Below are 6,228 nucleotides of genomic sequence, written 5' to 3'. Positions count from 1 at the left end.
CCTCTTGAACCCCATCTCAAGTTGCCTGACCGGTTCTCAGAGGACCGGAAGACATTTTTCTCCTTTCGGGAGAGTTGTAGACTCTATTTCCGTCTAAGGCTCCACTCCTCAGGTTCTGAGAGCCAGCGAGTGGGTATAATTGTCTCCCGGCTCCAGGACGGCGCCCAAGAATGGGCCTTCTCCTTGGCTCCTGACGCCCCTGAACTTTCCTCTGTTGACCTTTTTTTCCGCTCTCGGACTCATCTATGACGAGACTGACAAGACTGCCTTTGTCGAGAGTCAGCTGGTGACCTTACGTCAGGGTAAGAGACCCGTTGAAGAGTACTGTTCTGACTTTAGGAAGTGGTGTGTAGCTTCTCGGTGGAATGACCCTGCCTTGAGGTGCCAGTTTAGATTGGGTCTGTCGAACGCCCTGAAAGACCTGTTAGTTAGCTATCCCTCTTCAGACTCTCTAGATCAGGTCATGGCTTTAGCGGTACGTCTTGACCGACGTCTCAGGGAACGACGACTTGAACGTTTTTGTGCCTTCTCCTCTGGCTCCCCCATGATGGTTCCGTTGCTTCGTTCTTCCACGGAAAACTCGGATGAACCAATGCAACTCGGGGCCTCCGTGTCTCCCCAACAATGTAGCGAGCTCCGCAGGAAGAATGGTCTCTGCTTCTACTGTGGGGATGACAAGCATCAAGTGCATGACTGTCCTAGGCGTAAGAATACTCCAGCCGGAAAACTTCCGCGCCTAAGTGACTTTCGGGGAGGTCGCCTGGGCGCACAGGTATTTCCCGTAAATATGAAACCTTATAAGATCTTGCTTCCCCTTCAGGTCTCTTTTGAGGGTAGGTCTGCCACCGGCAGTGCCTTCATGGATTCAGGGTCTTCTGCTAATATTATGTCTGTGGAATTAGCTATGCAGATAGGAAATAGAAAACACAGCGCCACATAGTGTAGATTACCCAGGAAAATGAGGTACAATATCCAAATATCCAAATGGGTGCTCACCTAGGGTAAGAGGACGGCGGACAATTGAGAGAACAGTTGCTGCTGCTGCCAGGACTCAGCGCCGGTGTTCCAGTGAAAACCGCAGAGGATATGCTGATAATGCAGAAAAAAAGAGTCTCCAAGGGCGCTGCTGCACTAAGAACGCAATAGGCATGAAAGATGGATAATATACAGGATGATTTATTGAAAAGAGGCTACGCGTTTCAATGCCGCACCGGCATCTTCATCAGGCCATAACAGAAGCATGTCAACTGCCCTGTTTAAATACAAACTGAACACTGAAAAAACCCGCCAATGTGACCGGGGTCAGAGTGCTCGGATGACGTCACAAATGAAGGATTGGAATAAAATGCAACTATAAACACAAGGCAGTAAATGGTTAATGCAATCAGCGGTCAGACCTTGGACAGCAGTATAATGAAACATACGCAACTATATCAAAGAAAACACATAGCGAAAAAAATAACACGTTGTGCAAAAAAATGCAAATGGATATTAAATGTTGAAATACTCAATTGTGTAGGAGCAATATAAATAAGAAAACTTAAAATAAGAGAGATCAAAATATCCAGGAAAAATAAAAGGATACGGCCATAAAAAATGCATTAAAATGGATGTTTCCTTTTGGATGTTTTTTTCAGTGTTCAGTTTGTATTTAAACAGTGCAGTTGACATGCTTCTGTTATGGCCTGATGAAGATGCCGGTGCGGCATTGAAACGCGTAGCCTCTTGTTTTCAATAAATCATCCTGTATATTATCCATCTTTCATGCCTATTGCGTTCTTAGTGCAGCAGCGCCCTTGGAGACTCTTTTTTTCTGCATTATCAGCATGGAATTAGCTATGACATTGATTGATTTACCTAAACCTGTCCCGGTAGTGGGTTTCGACTCCACTCTACTTGCTAATGGTTATTTTACGCAGCATACCCCTGTTTTTGAACTCATTGTTGGCTCCACTCATTTGGAGCAGTGGTGTTCTGTACTGGTGATGCAGGGATTATCGTCCGATTTGGTTTTAGGCCTTCCCTGGTTGCAGAGGCATAATCCCACGTTTAACTGGAATACGGGGACCTTACTAAATGGGGTAATGAATGCATGACGTCCTGTTTTTCTATTAATTTTATTTCTCTCCCTGAGGAGGTGAACACTCCACCTGAGTTTATTCAGTACTTCGCAGGTTTTTTTTCTAAAAAGGCCTCCGAAGAGTTACCTCCTCATAGAGTAGAGAATACGATTGCGCAATCAATTTGGTACCAGGAGCTAAGCTCCCTAAGAGTAGGATATTTAATCTCTCTTGTCCCGAACGGGAAGCCATGAGAGAATATATCCAGGAAAGCCTGGCCAAGGGTTACATTCGCCCCCGTACTTCTCCGGTAGGTGCTGACTTCTTCGTAGGGAAGAAGGATGGTGGTCTTAGGCCGTGCATTGATTACCGAAACTTGAATAAGGTCACTGTAAGGAACCAGTATCCCCTTCCTTTGATTCCTGATCTCTTCAATCAGGTTCAGGGGGCCCAATGGTTCTCTAAGTTTGATCTTTGGTGAGCTTATAACCTTATCCGAGTCAGAGAAGGGGATGAGTGGAAGACTGCGTTTAACACGCCCGAAGGTCATTTTGAATACCTCGTCATGCCCTTTGGGTTGTGTAATGCTCCCGCGGTCTCCCAGAATTTCATAAATGAGATTTTAAGAGACTACCTGGGGGTATTTCTTGTAGTGTACCTTGATGACATACTTGTGTTTTCCAAGGACTGGCCCTCCCACATTGAGCATGTCAGGAAGGTGCTCCAGGTCCTTCTGGAAAACAAACTCTTTGCTAAAACCGAAAAATGTGTGTTTGGGGTGCAGGAGATACAATTTTTGGTTCATATCCTCACTCCTAAGGAATTCCAAAATGTACCCTGCCAAGGTTCAGGCTGTGGCTGTATGGATCCAACCTGCCTCCCTGAAGGCGATACAGTGCTTCCTGGGGTTTGCTAATTACCACAGGAGATTTATTGCTAACTTCTCAGTCATCGCTAAGCCTCTTACGGATCTTACTCGCAAAGGTGCTGATCTCCTCCACTGGCCTCCGGAGGCGGTCCAGGCTTTTGAGATCCTTAAGAAGTGCTTTATCTCTGCCCCAGTGCTGATTCAGCCTAACCAAATGGAGCCATTCATCGTGGAGGTTGACGCCTCCGAGGTGGGAGTGGGTGCTTGTCTTGTCCCAGGGTACCTGGTCTCTCACCCATCTCCGTCCCTGTGAATACTTCTCCAGGAAGTTCTCGCCCACTGAGAGTAACTATGACGTTGGCAACCGCGAACTCTTAGCCATTAAATGGGCATTTGAAGAGTGGCGCCACTTCTTGGAGGGGGCTAGGCACCAGGTAACGGTCCTTACCGACCACAAGAATCTGGTTTTCCTAGAATCTGCCCGGAGGCTAAACCCGAGACAAGCTCGATGGGCGTTGTTTTTTACTAGATTCAACTTTGTGGTCACCTATTGGGCTGGGTCTAAAAATATTAAAGCTGATGCACTGTCACGTAGCTTCATGGCCAGCCCTCCTTCGGAGGAAGATCCTTCTTGTGTTTTGCCCCCAGGTATAATCAAATCCTCTGTTGATTCCTACTTAGTCTCCAAAATTACGGATGATCAAGTGCCGTGCTGAGCTGTAGTCGTGCTGTGCTGTATTCCACACCTGTCCTGCTACACCACGCCGAACGTCTGCCAGCTGCCTAAGTCCCAGTCGAGCCTGTCATTGCTTCTCTCCGAGCTGCCACAGGTACACTATACGAACTATAGTGTAATGTCTGGGTAGGGAGACGGCGTACAACTGGGCGACGGTCCCTACGCTCACTATGTGAACGACAAACAAAACAGACAAGGGAACACAGAAGCAAGGGAAGAGGGGTAGTTGCCCACGGAAACACCGTGAGCAACAGAGTAGTGAACGAGCCTAGTCAAACCTGGAGAGTACGCGGTAACAAAAGCAGAACAGGAGAATAGTCAGTCAAGCAGGGTCAATATAAAGCAGAGGTCAATGGTATTAGCAGGAACAGCAGAGCCAGGAAACACAAGAATCACAGGCAAAGGACAGGGAGCAAATGACAAAAAAAGACCAAGGTCGGGAGCTAGAACCGTCTGGCCAGGCTGTGATAGGTTCTCCCACTCCTCAGCCTACCAGCCTGAGTGGTAGCAGATCGAGTCACTCTATCAGACCTAGGGACAGGTCTATTATAGAAACGCGCACAGCTATTATAGAAACGCGCACAGCTATTATAGAAACGTGACAGCTATTACAGAAACGCGCACAGCTATTATAGAAACGCGCACAGCTATTATAGAAACGTGACAGCTGTTATAGAAACGTGACAGCTGTTATAGAAACGTGACAGCTGTTATAGAAACGCACACAGCTATTATAGAAACGCGCACAGCTATTATAGGAACGCGCACAGCTATTATAGAAACGCGCACAGCTATTATAGGAACGCGCACAGCTATTATAGAAACGCGCACAGCTATTATAGAAGCGCGTACCGCTATTATAGAAACGCGTACCGCTATTATAGAAACGTGCACAGCTATTATAGAAATGTGACAGCTATTATAGAAACGCGCACAGCTATTATAGAAACGCGCACAGATATTATAGAAACGCATACAGCTATTATAGAAACGTGCACAGCTATTATAGAAACGTGACAGCTATTATAGAAACGTGACAGCTATTATAGAAACGTGCACAGCTATTGTAGAAACGAGTATAGCCATTATAGAAACGTGACAGCTATTATAGAAACGTGCACAGATATTATAGAAACGCATACAGCTATTATAGAAACGTGCACAGCTATTATAGAAACGTGCACAGCTATTGTAGAAACGAGTATAGCTATTATAGAAACGTGACAGCTATTATAGAAACGCGCACAGATATTATAGAAACGCATACAGCTATTATAGAAACGTGCACAGCTATTATAGAAACGTGACAGCTATTATAGAAACGTGACAGCTATTATAGAAACGTGCACAGCTATTGTAGAAACGAGTATAGCTATTGTAGAAACGCGCACAGCTATTATAGAAACGCGCACAGCTATTATAGAAACGCGCACAGCTATTATAGAAACGCGCACAGCTATTATAGAAACGCGCACAGCTATTATAGAAACGTGCACAGCTATTATAGAAACGTGCACAGCTATCACAGAAACGCGCACAGCTATTATAGAAACGTGCAGCTATTATAGAAACTTGCACAGCTATTATAGAAACGTGCAGCTATTATAGAAACGTGCACAGCTATTATAGAAACGCGCACAGCTATTATAGAAACGTGCACAGCTATTATAGAAACGTGACAGCTATTATAGAAACGTGCACAGCTGTTATGGAAACGTGACAGCTATTATAGGAACGTGCACAGCTATTATAGGAACGTGCACAGCTATTATAGAAACGCGCACAGCTATTATAGAAACGTGACAGCTGTTATAAAAACGTGACAGCTATTACAGAAACGTGCACAGCTATTATAGAAACGTGCACAGCTATTATAGAAACGTGCACAGCTATTATAGAAACGCGCACAGCTATTATAGAAACGTGCAGCTATTATAGAAACGTGCACAGCTATTATAGAAACGTGCACAGCTATTATAGAAACGTGCACAGCTATTATAGAAACGTGCACAGCTATTATAGAAACGTGCGCAGCTATTATAGGAACGCGCACAGCTATTATAGAAACGTGCACAGCTGTTATAGAAACGTGCGCAGCTATAGAAACGTGCACAGCTATAGAAACGTGCACAGCTCTTATAGAAACGTGCACAGCTATTATAGAAACGTGACAGCTATTATAGAAATAGAAACGCGCACAGCTATTATAGAAACGTGCACAGCTATTATAGAAACGTGACAGCTATTATAGAAACGTGCACAGCTATTATAGGAACGTGCACAGCTATTATAGGAACGTGCACAGCTATTATAGGAACGTGCACAGCTATTATAGAAACGTGACAGCTGTTATAGAAACGTGCACAGCTGTTATAGGAACGTGCACAGCTGTTATAGGAACGTGCACAGCTGTTATAGGAACGTGCACAGCTATTATAGGAACGTGCACAGCTATTATAGAAACGTGACAGCTATTATAGAAACGTGCACAGCTGTTATAGGAACGTGCACAGCTGTTATAGGAACGTGCACAGCTGTTATAGGAACGTGCACAGCTGTTATAG

The sequence above is a fragment of the Rhinoderma darwinii genome, chromosome 9 (assembly GCF_050947455.1).
Source record: "Rhinoderma darwinii isolate aRhiDar2 chromosome 9, aRhiDar2.hap1, whole genome shotgun sequence".
Lineage (NCBI taxonomy): Eukaryota > Metazoa > Chordata > Amphibia > Anura > Rhinodermatidae > Rhinoderma > Rhinoderma darwinii.
Note: the sequence above shows the minus strand (reverse complement) of the source record.